Source organism: Nycticebus coucang, chromosome 17, assembly GCF_027406575.1.
Source record: "Nycticebus coucang isolate mNycCou1 chromosome 17, mNycCou1.pri, whole genome shotgun sequence".
NCBI lineage: Eukaryota > Metazoa > Chordata > Mammalia > Primates > Lorisidae > Nycticebus > Nycticebus coucang.
This window is the reverse complement of record NC_069796.1, coordinates 80175068-80193986: the sequence shown is the minus strand read 5'-3', so window position 1 is coordinate 80193986 and position 18919 is coordinate 80175068. Positions and strand designations below refer to the sequence as shown.

Here is an 18919-nt window from a genome sequence, read left to right as displayed (position 1 = left end):
ACCGACTGAGCCACAGGCGCCGCCCACCATGGAATACTATTTATCCATTAAAAAAATGGAGACTTTACATCTTTTTTTTAGACAGAGTCTCACTATGTCGCTCTTGGTAGAGTGCTGTGACATCAGCAGCTCACAGCAACCTCCAACTCTTGGACTTAAGCAATTCTCTTGCCTCAGCCTCCCAAGTAGCTGGGACTACAGGTGCCCGCCACAACGCTCGGCTACTTTTTTTTTTAATTAGAGACAGAGTCTCACTTTGTTGCCCTTGGTAAAGTGCCATGGTGTCACAGCTCTTGGGCTTAGGCGATTCTCTTGCCTCAGCCTCCCAAGTAGCTAGGACCACAGGTGCCTGCCACAATGCCTGGCTTTTTGTTGCAGTTTGGCCAGGGCCAGGTTTGAACCCACCACCCTTGGTATATGGGGCCGGTGCCCTACTCACTGAGCCACCCGACTTTACATCTTTCATATCAACTTGGATTGAGTTGGAACACATTCTTCTCAGCCTCACAAGGAACGGGGGAAGCAAGAATCCAATGTACTCAATTCTAATATGAAGGCAGTAGATGATCTAGTATCTACTTTCATAAGAGAAAACTAATGAGAGAAAAACTCAAATCAATTCAAGGGTAATGAAAAAGTGGGGAGAGGGGAGGGGGAAGAAGAATGGGGTTACAATGTATGGCACACCTCTTGGGGGCTTTACCCAACAAATGCAATCAGTGTAACCTAAATCTTTGTACCCTCAATGAATCCCAAAAATTAAAAAAAATAAAATAGTTCCCCCCATAAATGGTACCAAAGCAATTGGATATTCATATATATGAATCTGGACATAAATCACATACCTTATACCAAAATTAACTCAGAATGAGTTATATAGACTTATAAAGAAGACATAAAACTATAAAACTTTTAGGAAAAAAAGTAGAAAATCTCTGGGCTGTAGATGTAGGCAGTTTTTAGATAATACCAAAAGCACTATTTGTATAAATAAGACCTAATCAAAATTTAAAACGTGTCCTCTGAAAGCCTATGTAAAGAGAATGAAAACAACATGATATAGAATGGGAGAAAATATCTGCAGACCACATATCCAACAAAGGATTAGTAACTAGAATATGTAAAGACTTCCTGTAACTCAACAGTAAAAAAATAATCATCCAAATAGAAAATGGGCAAAAGATATGAACACCCATTTTATTAAGAAGATATACAGATAGTAAATGAGCACATGGAAAGATGTTCAACATCTTTAGCCATTAGGGAAACGCAAATTAAATAAGATATTACTACACATCTATCCAAATGGCTAAAAAAATAATATTGACAACACCAAATGATGGACGCAGGGAAACTGGATCACTTATATATTGGTAGTGGGAATGTAAAATGGTACAGTCACTCAGGGAAACAGCATGGTAGTTTCATAAAAAACTAAGCATATAACTATAATAGGACCTAGTGACCTAGTAATCACATTAATAAGCATTTATCCTAGGAAAATGAAAACTTATATTCACACGAAACATGTATATAAATACAGAAACTTTCTTTATAATATCTCTAAACTGGAATCATCCCAGATGTCCTTCAACAGGTGAAGAGTTGTACCAACTATGGAAAATACGATGTGGTAACTACTGGAATACTATTCAACAATAAAAAGGAATAAACTATTAACATACATAACAACTTGGAAGAATCTTGCAGTAATTATGCTAAGTGAAAAAAATCAATCCCCCAAAGTTATACTACATGGTTCCATTTATACATTTCAAAAGGATAAATTTTAAATGAAGGAAAGATTAGTGGTTGCTAGGACTTATGAATAAGGGTAGGGTAGAGGTGGTGCCAGGACCAAGGCTGGTGTAATAAAGGGGCAATATAAGGGATCCTTTTGTTATCAGAACTATTTATTATTTTGATTGTGGTGGTGGGTACACAAATGTATACAAGTCATAAAACTGCATAGAATACACACACACACACAGGAGTACAAGTAAAACTAGGGAAATCTGAATCATATAAGCAGACTGGATCAGTATCAGTATTTACATTGTGATACTATACTGCAATTTTGGAAACTGTTACTGCTGGAAGAAACTAGGCAAAAAAAAAAAAATAAATCTCTGTGTGTTATTTCTTACCACTGCATATGAAGATACAATTACAATAAAAATAAATAGCAGAAATGATTTAACCCACTGAATAAAACAGGAATCCACGAGTCCATACTAACAGATAAAGAGACAGAAGGATGGGCATGAGAAACTCATCATAGTAGAATGCTAACTAATTAATTAGGAAATGTAATACAATTTAAAAAATAGGTTGGGTGAGGTGGGCTCATGTCTATAACCCTAGCACTATGAGAGGCTGATGTGGGAGGATTGTTTGAGGCTAGGAGTTCAAGACCAGCTCAGGCAACTTAGTGAGACTTTGCCTCAGCAAAAAATAATAAAAATTATCCAGGTGTAGTCCCCCCTATTCAGGAGACTGAGGTAGGAGGATCACCTGAGTTGAGGAGGTAGAAGCCTCAGTGAGCTGTGATGGTGCCACTGCACTCTATCCTGGCCAGCAAAGTGAGACCCTGTCTCTTAAAAAAAAAAAGAAAAAAAAAAAAAACGAAGGAGAGAGAGACAAAGACTGAAGAACTGTTTCATATTAAAAGCAAATAAAGAATAATGAAAAGGGTGGCACTTGCACTTGTAGCTCAGTGAGTAGGACGCTGGCCCCATATACTGAGGGTGGCCCCGGCCACCTGGGCTCAGCCAAACTGCAACAACAACAACAACAAAACAGCTGGGCATTGTGGTGGGTGCCTGTGGTTTCAGCTACTTGGGAGGCTGAGGCAAGAGAATCACCTAAACTCAAGAGCTGGAGGTTGCTGTGAGCTGTGACGCCACAGCACTCTACTGAGGGTGACAAAGTGAGACTCTGTTTCTAAAAAAAAAAAAGAAGAATGAAAAATAATGTAACACATATTGCCAGGAAAAAAATTGCTATAAAAGACATTATTGGGACAACGGGCAAGTTCTGAATAAGACTAATAGCTTAGATAATAGTATTGTATCAGTAAACATTTCCTAGTGTATACATTTGTACATGTAAATGAATGTTCTTGTTCTGAAGAAATACACAGTATGGTCCCTAAAGGTGAAAGACCATGATGTTTACAATTTCCTCTTAAATGATTAAGAATACACACACACACACACACAACACAAAGATGGGGTATATAATAAAGTAAACATGGCAAAAATACTAATTTGTGAATCTGAGATGAAAGTCTAAGAGTGTTTTGGTACCACTTTTGCAACTTTTCTGTAAATTTTAAATTATTTCTAATTAAATACTCATGTTACTATTTTACTGTATCTCATGACTAGGTCAATGGCTGTTAATAGTAAAATCCCCAATGTTTTCCTCTTGTGTTTTAACTATAAAATTTAGGGCACAGGAGTCAATGGTCTAATCAGACTTGGCCAAGATCTACCAACATAAAACATTTCACCAACTTTGAAAGTAATATATGATGATAAAAATTTATTATTATTTTTTTCTGTTTTTGAGCCAGAGTCTCATTTTGTTGCTCTTGGTAGAAAGTTGTGGCATCACAGCTCACACCAACCTCAAACACTTAGGTTCATGTGATTCTTTTGCCTCTGGCTCCCAAGTAGCTGGGACTACAGGCATCCACCACAAAAAGCCTGGCTAGTTTTTCTATTTTTAGACATAGGGTCTCTTTCTTGCTCAGGCTGGTCTTAAACTCCTGAGCTCAAGCAATCTACCTGCCTTGGCTTCCCAGAGGGCTAGGATTACAGGCCTGAGCCACTGTGCCCAGCTGCTATTATCAATTATTTTTAAAAAATAATTTTGAAAAAGTCACATATGGCCTTGGACCTATATGACTTACTAACTTTGCTTATCTAACATTAAGCCTTACCAAAAAATAAAGACACAAAAATAAAACAAAAAAGACACAAAGATAAATGGAGGGCAAAAAATAAATAAAATATAAATAAATATAAATAAAATGAAAACAAGAAACATAATCAAATTAATAGGAGAAAAACAGCTATTTTTATAAAAGATACAATTTTCAAAAATATCACAATCATACAGCAAAAGATAAAAGACTGTTAAAAATACAAGAATTTGAAAAACCCACAATCAGAATTGGAGACTTTACTGCACCCCTCACAATGAAAAGATATGTTAATAATATAAAATATTTGAATTATCATGGGAAAATGCTCATTGTCTCTAATTATCAGAGAAATGCAAATCAAAACCACCTTGAGATACCACCTAATCCCAGTGAGAATAGCACACATCACAAAGTACCAAAGCTGCAGATATTGGCATGGCTGTGGAGAAAAGTGAACACTTTTACACTGTTGGTGGGATTACAAACTAATCCAGCGTCTTTGAACAGAAGTATGGAGAATCCTCAAAGAGGTAAAAATAGACCTTTCATTTGATCCCACAACCCCATTACTAGGCATCTACCTGGAAGAAAAAAGATTATTTTATCATAGGGATATTTATACTAGATTTGTTATCACAGCTCAATTTACAATTGCCAAGATGTGGAATCAACCCAATTGCCCATCAACTGATGAATGGATTAATAAACTATGGTATATGTATATCATGGAATATTATTCAGCCATAAAAGATGGTTATTATATCTTTTGTAATAACCTGGATGGAATTTAAAGAACATTCTCCTTAGTAAAGTACCACAGCAATGGAAAAGCAAGTATCCAATATACTTAATACTAATATGAAACCTGTAGATGAGCAACAACAAGAGAAGAGTTTTTCTCTACACAAGAGAAAAACACAATTGAATTCAAGTAGGTGGGAGGGTGCATATGGGGGAGAGGGGAGGAAGAAGGGAGAATAGCATGCTCTCACCTAACAGGCACACTGTAAGGGCATATGGCACACTTCTTGAGTGAAGGCCTCGACTACAACTAGGACTTTACCTAGCAAACATGAACAGTGTAATCTAATCCTTTGTACCCTCACATTAATCTGAAATAATAAAAAAAGGAAGTAAAATGGCTAAGTCAAGGCTAAATGTTGAAAAGATTTTATGATTTGTGACATGTTATTGAGTTTTGGTACCAAAAGCCAAATTTGTGCCAGCAATTGACAATGAGACTAGCTTACAGATTTATCATTTTTAGTGAATTTAACCTCTCATTTAAATGAGTTCAATGTGCATCTTCAAGGTGAAAACCAACAAACAAAAAACTTAAAAATGAAAAAGACATTAAAGAATTTCTATATAGGGCGGCGCCTGTGGCTCAGTGAGTAGGGCGCCGGCCCCATATGCCGAGGGTGGTGGGTTCAAACCCAGCCCCCGCCAAACTGCAACAAAAAAATAGCCGGGTGCTGTGGCGGGCACCTGTAGTCCCAGCTACTCAGGAGGCTGAGGCAATAGAATCGCTTAAGCCCAGGAGCTGGAGGTTGCTGTGAGCTGTGTGATGCCACGGCACTCTACCAAGGGCCATAAAGTGAGACTCTGTCTCTGCAAAAAAAATAAATAAATAAATATAAAAAGAATTTCTATATAAACCTCTGTGTAAGAAAGAATTTGTTAAATAAGATACAAAGTACAAACCATAAAAGGAAATATTTGACTACATTAAAATTAGGAATTTGTGTTCATCAGAATCACTCTAAAGTTGAAGGGCGGAGACAAGATGGCTGACTGAAGCCAGCTTTGCACAGAGGCTCCTGCCCAGAAGGAGAGTTAAAGGACAGAAATTTAGCAAGTAACCTGGTGGATTAGAGCTGCGCCAAGAGAGAAGGTTGAAGAACGCACATCAACTCTGCTGAGGCAACCTGCAGCCCCAAAGATACAAACAAAAGGTACAAGATCCATCGCCAAGTGGACTGGAGTCCCCTCCCCCACAAGAACAGCTGGGAGTACCCCGTAAACAAACAAGCAGAGTTCAAAAGTCCTCCCATTATATCCCATGGGAGAGACCCTCTAAAAACTAGACCTACCTCCCCTACTAGGGTGCCATGGCGCTCTCCTGCCAGGCATAAAATAGTATCAAACTGTATATATTCTCTACCTGCAATTCTGAGCTCCCAGCACTCCCCTCCACTCTCACTCTGAGGTCTGGAAGCCTGTCCCCTAGGAGTGCAGATTCTTGGGTATTTTATTGAGAGATGTGGACAGGGCATGGACTGCTGCTGGTCAGTGCTGATTCTGTGGCATGGGAGTGAGGAGAGGATGGTTGGCTGAGAGGGAACCACACAGGAGCAGCGGTGTCCCGAGGCACAGAGCAGCAGCCATTTTTGGCAACGATAGGGCTCACCCCTGGATATTCCAGAGTCACACCCCCTGTCTCCCTGGGTGACCAGAGGAGGCCAGGCATCTTCTCCGGTAGCAACCACTGGCGGAACAGATCTGGGATGGAAAAGCAGGCCCCCTGAGAGTTCAACCCAGAGTAACTGATCCACTAGGGTTGGACAGAGACCAGCTGAAAACAAGACAGAGTCACTTAGCCCCAGCACACCAAGCAGGTCCCCAGTTTCTCAGGCTGTAGCACTGTACAGGTCCTCGGAAAAGCTCCAGGGGAAAAGGTACGGACACCAGCCCCAGCTTTTGGGCAAAGGGCTGGTTAATCACTACTCCTGGAGCCCCAAACCCAACTTTTCCTTATCCACTTATCTAGTCAAATGGTGTAAAATAATCATGGGGCGGAATCTACAGAAAAACTCCAGTAACATGAATAACCAGAATGGATCAACCCCCCCAAGGAAAGATATGGCAGATGTTACTGAAGATCTCATTCATAAACAGATGGCCGAAATGTCAGATCTTGAATTCAGAATTAAATTGCAAACAAGATTAATAGAATGGAGGAAGAGTTGGAATTAGAAATTCAAGGAGCAATTCAAAAGTTGTCTCAAGAATTCAATGAATTTAAAGACAAAATCACCAAAGATTTTTGACACATTGAAGCAAGAATCTGCGGCCCTCAAAGATCTGAAAAATACAGTAGAATCCCTCAGTAACAGAGTGGAGCAAGCAGAAGAAAGGATTTCTGACATTGAAGAAAAAGCTTTTGAACGCTCCCAAACTTTCAAAGAGGAAGAGAAATGTAGAGCAAAAATGGATCATTCTCTCAGAGAGCTCTGGGATAATTCGAAGAAGGCTAATATCCGCCTCATAGGAATCCCTGAAAGCGATAAAGTGGCTTTGCAAGGCACAGAGTCTCTTCTCCATGAAATTATGAAAGAGAATTTTCCAGACATGCCAAGAGATTCTGAAATTCAGATAGCAGACAGTTTCAGAACCCCAGCACGATTCAACCCAAATAAGACATCCCCCAGGCACATCGTAATTAACTTCACTAAGGTTAATGTGAAGGAAAAAATTCTGAAAGCAGCCAGATGTAAAAAAAGCATAACCTACAAAGAGAAGAATATTAGAATGACTGCAGATCTCTCTGCTGAAACCTTTCGAGCCAGAAGAGAGTGGTCATCGACTTTTAATCTCCTAAAACAAAATAACTTTCAACCCAGGATCCTGTATCCAGCTAAACTGACTTTCATTTATGATGCGGAAATTAAATACTTTAATGATATTCACATGTTGAAGAAATTTGCCATAACCAAACCAGCTCTTCGGGATATTCTCCAACCTATCCTCCATAATGACCAGCACAATCCTCTACCACAAAAGTAAACTCACTCAGAAACTTTTGATCAAACTCTAACTTCCACAGTGGCAAAAGAATTAAAAATGTCCACTGGACTCGCGAAAAACTCAAAACCCCAAATTTTACCAGGCTTGTCAATATTCTCCATTAATGTGAATGGCTTAAACTGTCCTCTAAAGAGGCACAGGTTGGCTGACTGGATACAAAAACTCAGGCCAGATATCTGCATACAAGAATCTCATCTTACCTTAAAAGATAAATGTAGACTGAGGGTGAAAGGATGGTCGTCCATATTTCAGGCAAATGGAAATCAGAAAATAGCAGGTGTTGCAACTCTATTTGCAGACACAACAGGCTTTAAACCAAAAAGTAAGGAAGAATGGTCACTTCATATTTGTTAAGGGTAATACTCAATATGATGAGATTTCAATTATTAATATTTATGCACCCAACCAAAATGCGCCTCAATTTAAAAGAGAAACTAACAGACACGAGCAACTTGATTTCCCCCAGTTCCATAATAGTTGGAGATTTTAACACTTCTTTGGCAGTGTTGGATAGATCCACCAATAAGAAGCTGAGCAAAGAAATTTTAGATTTAAACCTAACCATCCAACATTTGGATTTAGCACACATCTATAGAACATTTCATCCTAACAAAACTAAATACACATACTTCTCATCAGCCCACGGAACATACTCCAAAATCAATCACATCTTAGGTCACAAGTCTAACCTCAGTAAATTTAAAAAAATAGAAATTATTCCTTGCATCTTCTTGGACCACCATGGCATAAAAGTTGAACTCAATAACAAAGGGAATCTGCATACTCATACAAAAACATGGAAGTTAAATAACCTTATGCTGAATGATAGCTGGTTCGTAGATGACATTAAGAAGAAAACTGCCAAGTTTTTGAAACAAAATGACAATGAAGACACGAATTATCAGAACCTTTGGGATATTGCAAAGGCAGTCCTAAGGGAGAAATTTATAGCACTGCAAGCCATTCTCAAGAGAAAGGAATGAGAGGAAGTTAACAACTTAATGGGACATTGCAGGCAACTAGAAAAGGAAGAACATTCCAACCCCAAACCCAGTAGAAGAAAAGAAATAACCAAAATTAGAGCAGAATTAAATGAAATTGAAAACAAAAGGATTATACAACAGATCAATAATCAAAAAGTTGGTTTTTTGAAAAGGTCAATAAAATAGATAAACCTTTGGCTAATATAATCAGGAAATAAGTAAAATCTCCAATTTCATCAATCAAAAATGACAAAGACAAAATAACAACAGACTCCTAAGAAATTCAAAAAATCCTTAATGAATATTACAAGAAACTTTATTCTCAGAAATGTGAAAATCTGAAGGAAATTGACCAATACTTGGAAGCATGTCACCTTCCAAGATGTAGCCAGAATCAAGTGGAAATGTTGAACAGGCCTATATCAAGTTCTGAAATAGCAACAACCACACAAAATCTCCCTAAAAAGAAAAGCCCAGGACCAGATAGTTTCACGTCAGAATTCTACCAAACCTTTAAAGAAGAACTAGTACCTATATTACTCAACCTGTTCCAAAATATAGAAAAAGAAGGATTAGTAACCAACACATTCCATGAAGCAAACATCACCCTGCCCCAAACCAGGAAAAGACCCAATAAGAAAAGAGAATTATAGCCCAATATCACTAGTGAATATAGATGCAAAAATATTCAACAAGATCCTAACAAACAGAATCCAGCAACACATCAAACAAATTATACACCATGACCAAGTTGGTTTTTATCCCAGGGTCTCAAGGCTGGCTCAATATACATAAATCTATAAATATAATTCAGCACATAAACAAATTAAAAAACAAAGACCCTTTGATTCTCTCAAATGATGCAGAAAAAGCTTTTGATAATATCCAGCATCCCTTCATGATCAGAACACTTAAAAAATTGGTATAGAAGGGACATTTCTTAAACTGATAAAGGCCATCTATAGCAAACCCACAGCCAATATGGTATTGAAGGGAGTTAAACTGAAATCCTTTCCACTCAGATCAGGAACCAGGCAAGGCTGCCCATTGTCTCCATTGCTCTTTAACATTGTAATGGAAGATCTAGCCATCGCAATTAGGGAAGAAAAGGCGATCAACGGTATCCATATAGGGTCAGAAGAGATCAAACTTTCACTCTTCGCAGATGATATGATTGTATATCTGGAAAACACCAGGGATTCTACCACAAAACTCTTAGAAGTGATCAAGGAATACAGCAGTGTCTCAGGTTACAAAAATCAACATCCATAAATGGGTAGCCTTTATATATATCAACAATAGTCAAGCTGAAAAAACAGTCAAGGGCTCTATTCCATTCACAGTAGTGCCAAAGAAGATGAAATATTTGGGAGTTTATCTAACAAAGGACGTGAAAGATCTCTATAAAGAGAACTATGAAAGTCTAAGAAAAGAAATAGCTGAAAATGTTAACAAATGGAAAAATATACCATGCTCATGGCTGGGAAGAATCAACATTGTTAAAATGTCCATACTACCCAAAGCAATATACAATTTTAATGCAATCCCTATTAAAGCTCCACTGTCATACTTTAAAGATCTAGAAAAAAATAATACTTCATTTTATGTGGAATCATAAAAAACCTCTAATAGCCAAGACATTACTCAGAAATAAAAACAAACCAGAAGGTATTACGCTACCAGACCTCAGACTATACTATAAATCGATAGTGATCAAAACAGTGTGGTACTGGCACAAAAACAGAGAGGTAGATATCCGGAACAGAATAGAGAACCAAGAGATGAACCCAGCTACTTACTGTTATTTGATATTTGACAAGCCAATTAAAAACATTCAGTGGGGAAGAGATTCCCTATTTAACAAATGGTGCTGGGTGAACTGGCTGGCAACCTGTGGAAGACTGAAACTGGACCCACACCTTTCACCATTAATTAAGATAGACTCTCACTGGATTACAGATTTAAACTTAAGACATGAAACTATAAAAATACTAGAAGAGAGTGCAGGGAAAACTCTTGAAGAAATTGGTCTGGGCGAATATTTTATGAGGAGGACCCCCCAGGCAATTGAAGCAGCTTCAAAAATACACTACTGGGACTTGATCAAACTAAACAGCTTCTGCACAGCCAAAAACACAGTAAGTAAAGCAAGCAGACAGCCCTCAGAATGGGAGAAGATATTTTCAGGTTATATTTCCGACAAAGGTTTAATAACCAGAATCCACAGAGAACTCAAACGTATTAGCAAGAAAAGAACAAGGGATCCCATATCAGGCTGGGGAAGGGACTTGAAGAGAAACTTCTCTGAAGAAGACAGGCTCACGGCCTACAGACATATGAAAAAATGCTCATCATCCTTAATCATCAGAGATATGCAAATTAAAACTACTTTGAGATATCATCTAACTCCAGTAAGATTAGCCCACATCACAAAATCCCAAGACCACAGATGTTGGTGTGGATGTGGAGAAAAGGAAACACTTCTACACTGCTGGCAGGAATGCAAATTAATACATTCGTTTTGGAAAGATGTTTGGAGAACACTTAGAGATCTAAAAATAGACCTGTCATTCAATCCTATAATTCCTCTACTAGGTATGTATGCAGGAGACCAAAAATCACATTATAACAAAGATATTTGTACCAGAATGTTTATTGCAGCCCCATTCACAATTGCTAAGTCATGGAAAAAGCCCAAGTGCCCATCGATCCACGAATGGATTAATAAATTGTGTTATATGTACACCATGGAATATTATGCAGCCTTAAAGAAAGATGGAGACTTGACATCTTTCATGTTTACATGGATGGAGCTGGAACATATTCTTCTTAGTAAAGTATCTCAAGAATGGAAGAAAAAGTATCCAATGTACTCAGCCCTATTATGAAACTAACTTATGGCTTTCATATGAAAGCTATAACCCATTTATACCTAAGAATATTGGGAAAGGGGAGAGAGAGGGGAGAGAATGGGCGGAGGGAGGGTGATTGGTGGGATCACACCTACGGTGCATCTTACAAGGGTACATGCGAAACTTACTAAATGTAGTATATAAATGTCTTAACACAATAACTAAAAAAATGTCAGGAAGGCTATGTTAACCAGTGTGATGCAAATATGTCAAATGGGCTGGGCGCCTGTGGCTCAAGCAGCTAAGGTGCCGGCCACATACACCTGAGCTGGCGGGTTCGAATCCAGCCCGGGCCCACCAAACAATGACGGCTGCAACCAAAAAATAGCCCGGCGTTGTGGCAGGTGCCTGTAGTCCCAGCTACTTGGGAGGCAGAAGCAGGAGAATCGCCTGAGCCCAGGAGTTGGAGATTGCTGTGAGCTGTGATGCCATGGCACTCTACCCAGGGTGACAGCTTGAGGCTCTGTCTCAAAAAAAAGAAAATATGTCAAATGGTCTATAAAACCAGTGCATGGTGCCCCATGATTGCATTAATGTACACAGCTATGATTTAATAATAAAACAAATTTTAAAAAATACAAAAAAAAAACAACAACAAAGAAATCACTCTAAAGTTACCAGACAAGTCACAAACTGGAAAAATGTTGGAAGTAACTGATTTCTGAATCCTATAGAGCAGAATTTATTAACACCGATTTTAACACTGGAAGGAAAAGCAAGATAAAAGAAAATAAAATCCAGTATGATTCCATTCATATAAAGTTAAAAAACAAGCAAACAGGCAGCGCCTGTGGCTCAGTGAGTAGGGCGCCGGCCCCATATGCCGAGGGTGGCGGGTTTGGATCCAGCCCCGGCCAAACTGCAACAGAAAAATAGCCGGGTGTTGTGGTGGGCGCCTGTAGTCCCAGCTGCTCGGGAGGCTGAGGCAAGAGAATCGCGTAAGCCCAAGAGTTAGAGGTTGCTGTGAGCCATGTGACGCCATGGCACTCTACCCGAGGGCGGTACAGTGAGACTCTGTCTCTACAAAAAAAACAAAACAAATAAAAACCCCAAGCAAACAAAAGCCATGTTATTCAGATACATGCATACAGGTGGCAAAATTATAGGGAAAAGCAAGAGATGACATAAACTCAGGTGGTAGTTGGGAGGGGGATGGGTAGCAGGGCATGAAAGTAGAATGTAGTTCAATCAAGATACTAGGACTTTTACAGTGCTGGCAAGGTGGTTACATGGGCTTTAGTTTTATTTGCTTCACCATACAATTGCTTTATATATTTTTTTCTTGTGTAAGATCTCTACCAATATATGAAATACAGTAAAATTCTAATAATATGTACCAATAATAAAAGATGAAGACAAGTTATATTTGAATAGAACATGACTTGAATATTACAATTTTTATAGTTTTTTTCTTTCCTTAAAATGTGCATACTTTTTTTTTTTTTTTTAGCATCCTCTGTATACATCCTCAGGGCCAATTTTTCTTTCTTTCTTTGTTTTTTTTTTTTTTGCAGTTTCTGGCTGGTGCTGGGTTTGAACTCACCTCTGGTATATGGGGCTGGTGCCCTACTCCTTTTAGCCACAGGCACTGCCTCAGAGGGCCAATTTTTCATACGTGTCGTTTTTGCAGGGCCACCCATGGGACTTCAATATACCCAGATTTTGGTATCTGCAAGCAGTCCTGGAACCAAGTCCCTGTAGATACTGAGGACAACTGTATTTCCCTATTTAAGGTACTAATTTTCTTGTTTACATTCCTCCATAACAGTGGTTTTCAACTTTCCTAATGCTGCAACCCTTTAATACAGTTCCTGTGGGTTGCGACCCACAGGTTGAGAACCACTGCTCTATAATATTATATATGTTGTACATCCATAACCTTAGACACTCTCTTCCTGTGTCTGATTAAATTCAAGTACCTATTCATCAGGTTTGATTTCCAGGTTATTGTAAGTGAGCTTCCCCAAAGGAAAACCAATTATACACCAGCAGGTTTTTCTTTACCTTTTCGGTTAATTTAAGAAACAGAGTTTCTCTGAAGAAGACAGGTATACAGCCTACGGACACATGAAAAATGCTCATCATCCTTAATCATCAGAGAAATGCAAATCAAAACCACTTTGAGATATCATCTAACTCCAGTAAGATTAGCCCACGTCATAAAATCCCAAAACCATAGATGTTGGCGTGGATGTGGAGAAAAAGGAACACTTCGGAACTGCTGGTGGGAATGCAAACTAATACATTCCTTTTGGAAAGATGTTTGGAGATCACTTAAGGATCTAAAAATAGAACTGCCATTTGATGCTTCAATTCCTATATTAGATATATCCAGGGGACCAAAAATCATTTTATAACAAAGATATTTGCACCCAAATGTTTATTGCAGCCCAATTCATAATTGCTAAGTCATGGAGGAAGCCCAAGTGCCCACTGACCCATGAATGGATTAATAAATTGTGGTATATGTACACCATGGAATATTATGCAGCCTTAAATAAAGATGGAGACTTTACCATCTTTCATGTTTACATGAATGGAGTTAGAACATATTCTTCTTAGCAAAGTATCTCAAGAATGGAAGAAAAAGCATCCAATGTACTCAGCCCTACTATGAAACTAATTTATAAGCACCCACACTCCATATGAAAGCTATAACCCAACTACAGGCCAAGATGAAGGGGAAAGAGGAGAGAGAGGGGTGGGAGGAGGATAGGTGGAGGGAGGGCAATTGGTGGGATCACCAACTACAAGGTGTATTTTACAAGGGTACATGTTAAATCTACTAAGGGTAGAATATAAATATCTTAACACAATAACTAAGAAAATGCGGTGAAGGCTATGTTAACCAGTTTGATTAAAGTATTTCAAATTGTATATAAAACCAGCACATTGAACCACATAATGGCATTAATGTACACAGCTATGATTTAATAAAAAAAAAAGAATAGAGTTTATATTTCATCAAGATAATTTCTTATATTTATTAGGCTTTTTGATTACTTAGGAAACCTGAGCTCTGAAAAGGTTAAGCTTTCTAATTATTATTATTTTTTGAGATAGAGTCTTATTCCATCACACTGGGTAGAGAGCCGTGGCATCATCATAGCTCACAGCAACTTCAGTCTTTTGGGCTCAAGTGTTCTTCCTGACTCAGCCTCCCGAGTAGTGGGACTATAGGTTGTTCTGTATTACTTTTGAAGTCTTTGATTATCACTTTGGTTAAATAAATGACTATTATTGTTATTTTCTGAGACAGAGTCTCACTTTGTTGCCCTTGGTAGAGTGCTGCGGTGTCAGAGCTCACAGCCACCTCAAACTGTTGAGCTTAAACGATTCTCTTGCCTCCCAAGTAGCTGGGACTACAGGCGCCCACCACAATGCCTGCCTATTTTTTTGTTGTAGTAGTCATTGTTGTTTAGGTGGCCTGGGCTGGGTTAGAACCTGCCAGCCTTGGTGTATGTGGCTGGTGCTGTAACCACCGTGCTATGGGCACCAAGCCAAAAATGACTATTATTTTACAATAATCTGTGCTCATGTTCTGATCAAAAGTTTTAAAACTTCTGATATCTTTAGCAAGCTTCCCCAGGATAAAATCCTAAATTTAAGTGTTGATTTCAAACTAACTTTAGAATGTTTCAGAGGGCCTCAGAATTTCTCAGAGGTTTATAAAAGAGATATTAAACTAAACCAGGCTTATTTGAGTGCTGAATTATATGGAAAGTATTGTTAAATGATTCCAGATCTTCTTTCAATTACATTTGTACATATATTATTATTAATGTCCCCAAATTACATAAATCCAATTCTTCAAAATACAGTATGTAGTCAGTCATAAGTCTAGTTACTACGTTATATGCCACAAATATAACCAAATTTCCTTGTCAATTTCTGATTATGGTAGGCTTTCAGCAGATTTTTAACCACAGTTATTCTGTGTCAGTTTTGATTCTTTAAAAGAATTTGCAATAAGGTTCATGAAAACCCTAAATAAATACTCTTTTCTTTTGAGACAGAATCTCACTTTGTTGCCCTGGGGTTTAGTGCTGTGGCATCAGCTTCCAGCAACCTCAAATTCTTGGGCTCAAGCAATCCTCCTGCCTCAGCCTCCTGAGTAGCTGGGACTAGAGGTGCCCACTACAATGCCCGGCTAGTTTTTCTATTTTTAGTAGAGATGGGGTCTTGCTTGTGCTCAGGCTGGTCTTCAACTCCTGAGCTCAAGCAATCTCCCACCTTGGCATGCCAGAGTGCTAGGAATACAAGTGTGAGCCATTGTGCCCAGCCTAAACAAATACTCTCAAATAAAGTTTCTAATAAATTTAAGATCAATGGACTAAAAACAAATATTTCAGAACTTTAATGAAGAAACTGATGAATTCATGATACTACCAATCATGATAAAGCAGGACAAAAATTAATTACATGAGATTACGTAACTGAAGAAGATAATCCTTGACACTCTTTTCTTCACCTCCTACCCCAAAGTGCTGAGCACTTTCCTGCCTCTCCAAAGCAACTGAATAAAGCGCCTGCGGACCCTCCGCAGCTCAGTGATTCTAACCGTATTGTCTTCAGAGGTGTTTGTTGAATGAAGAAATAACTCCCGGAGGAGGCGGAGCAAGATGGCGGCTGAGTAAAGGCTTCCTTGCATCTGGGCACCGTGAGTCTGGGGAGATAGGACTCCAGGCATCTCTGGCTGGTGGGATCTGCCTATCATCACCCCTGTGAGGATACAGGGAGTCAGCGAGAGACTTCTGGACCCCAAGAGGAGGACTAAAACAGTGGAAAAACGGCAAGTGGTCGCGTGTGTTCAATCTGTCTAAACCTGCCCACAACTGTAAGTTCAGTAGCAGCAAGACTGCAAACCAGAAAGGCCTTACCTGTGAACTGTTTTGGTGTCTTTGGACTTGGCACTCAGTTGAACTGCCTTGGGGAAAGCCTGAGCGGGAGTGCAGAGAACTTTGGCCGTTGTCTAGGGCCCCAGTCTGAGCCGCTGAGACAGACGGACCTAATAGTGTTTGGCTGTGGGTCACAGGGAGCCATTGTGAGTGATCTGCCCCGGCAAGCTCCGCCCTCAGGGTCGTAGAGCTAGAATCAGGTGGGAGCTGGTAACCCAGCGACCAAGTAGCCTAAGGGTGGGGTCTGAGCCGCCTTGCAGCCCTAATCCTCAGGGGCAGAGTGAGACCGGTTTTGGCACACTGGGTAAGTGGATAGCTACTTCAGTAGTAATTCCAGCGACAAGCACTTTCCTGGGAAAGCTTCTGCTCAGCAAGTTTACAAGTTCAAAGTGCCTTTTAAGTGGGCTGAAGAGAGATTTAGGGTGTCTACCTGCTGGGGTTTGAGAAATCAGCAGCCTCCAGTCGTATCAGAACTGTGATTAACATCTCATACCCCAGAAGACCACGTGTTGCCCAGACAATATTCAATAACAGGGCGGCGCCTGTGGCTCAGCGGGTAGGGCGCCAGCCCCATATGCCAAGGGTGGCGGGTTCAAACCCAGCCCCGGCCAAACTGCAACAGAAAAATAGCCGGGCGTTGTGGCTGGCGCCTGTAGTCCCAGGTACTTGGGAGGCTGAGTCAAGAGAATCACCTAAGCCCAAGGATTTGGAGGTTGCTGTGAGCTGTGTTGACGCCACAGCACTCTACCGAGGGCGATCAGGTGAGACTCTTATCTCTACAAAATAAATAAATAAATAAATAACATATACATACTGCTTTGTTTTTGGTTGTGTTTTTTTTTTTTGGTTTGGTTGTTTTCTTTGTTTATTTTGATTTTGTTGATGTTGTTTTGTTTTTTAATTTCAACCTTTTCCATACAGATCCTTTTTCTTTCTCAATATTTCTAGTTTAATTCTGACAGTGAACGTTCTGCTTTCTCTCTCTTCTTTTCTGCTTCTTTTACTATCTGAGTTATCTCAAGAACTTTGTCTTCTACCTCTGAAATTCTTTCTTCTGCATGGTCTAACCTGTTACTGATACTTCCCATTGCATCTTTAAGTTCCCTAATTGACTGTTTCAGTTCCTTCAGCAATTTCCCATTGCTGCCTTTTTCAATAACTAGAACTTCATTTTTGCTAGTGTTTCTACTGCTATTATTTGTTTTTTCACCCAATTTTATCCCGTAAAGTTTTCTGTTTGCTTATTTTGGTTTGATTTATAGCATTTTTGTCTTTCCTCTCTACTTGGTGGAGGTGGGGTACTGTGTCTGATCAGGTTAGCAAAGAGCTGCTGACCTCAAGGGAACCACCAAACTGGGCACCCCCAGAAGGTGGGGTTTTTATAAGGTTGTGTCAAAGTACCCTACTGTACACCTATATTGCTCTGTCTCCCTCTTTCTGTGCCTCTCTTCTTTTTGTCAATATTCCTTTTACCCACCCCCTCTCCTTTCTCTATTTTTCTTTTCTTTCCTCTCACTTGGTCCTCCCTTTCTTTCATCCCTTTTTTGCTCTTCAACCTTCTCACCCTTCTGGTCCTGTAACCCTTAGTCCACAGGCACAAGAACTTAAAGAGCAAGAGGAAGTGAAAGGAAAATTAGGGCAAGGAACCAGATAAAAGAAATCACTCATGAGGAAGAATCAGCAGAAAACTCCAGGCAACATGAAGAACCAGTCCAGAACTACCCCGCCAAGGGACCATGAGGTAGCTACTGCAGAGGATTCCACCTATAAAGAAATGTTAGGAATGACAGAAAGGGAATTTAGAATACGCATGTTGAAAACAATGAAAGAAATGACGGAAACAATGAAGGAAACTGCTAATAAAGTGGAAAATAACCAAAAGGAAATCCAAAAACAGAATCAAACAAGAGATGAACGATATGAAGAATATGAAAAGGATATAGCAGAGCTGAAGGAACTGAAACAGTCAATTAGGGAACTTAAAGATGCAATGGAAAGTATCAGCAACAGGTTAGACCAGGCAGAAGAAAGAATTTCAGAGGTAGAAGACAAAGTTCTTGAGATAACTCAGATAGTAAAAGAGGCAGAAAAGAAGAGAGAGAAAGCAGAACGTTCACTGTCAGAATTATGGGACTTTATGAAGCGTTCCAACATACGAGTTATAGGAATCCCAGAAGAGGAAGAAGAATGCCCCATAGGAATGGAAGCCATACTAGAGAATATTATAAAAGAAAATTTCCCAAATATCACCAAAGATTCTGACACACTGCTTTCAGAGGGATATCGGACCCCAGGTCGCCTCAACTCTAACCGAGCTTCACCAAGACACATTGTGATGAACCTGTCCAAAGTCAAGACAAAAGAAAAGATTCTGCAAGCTGCCAGGAG

General features: G+C 39.4%; 1 protein-coding gene across 1 annotated transcript in view; it reads right to left on the bottom strand.

Moving 5' to 3' along the window:
* Positions 1 to 18919, bottom strand: part of SIMC1 (SUMO interacting motifs containing 1) — a 95317-nt gene that overhangs the window by 63552 nt on the left and 12846 nt on the right. The window lies entirely within an intron of this gene.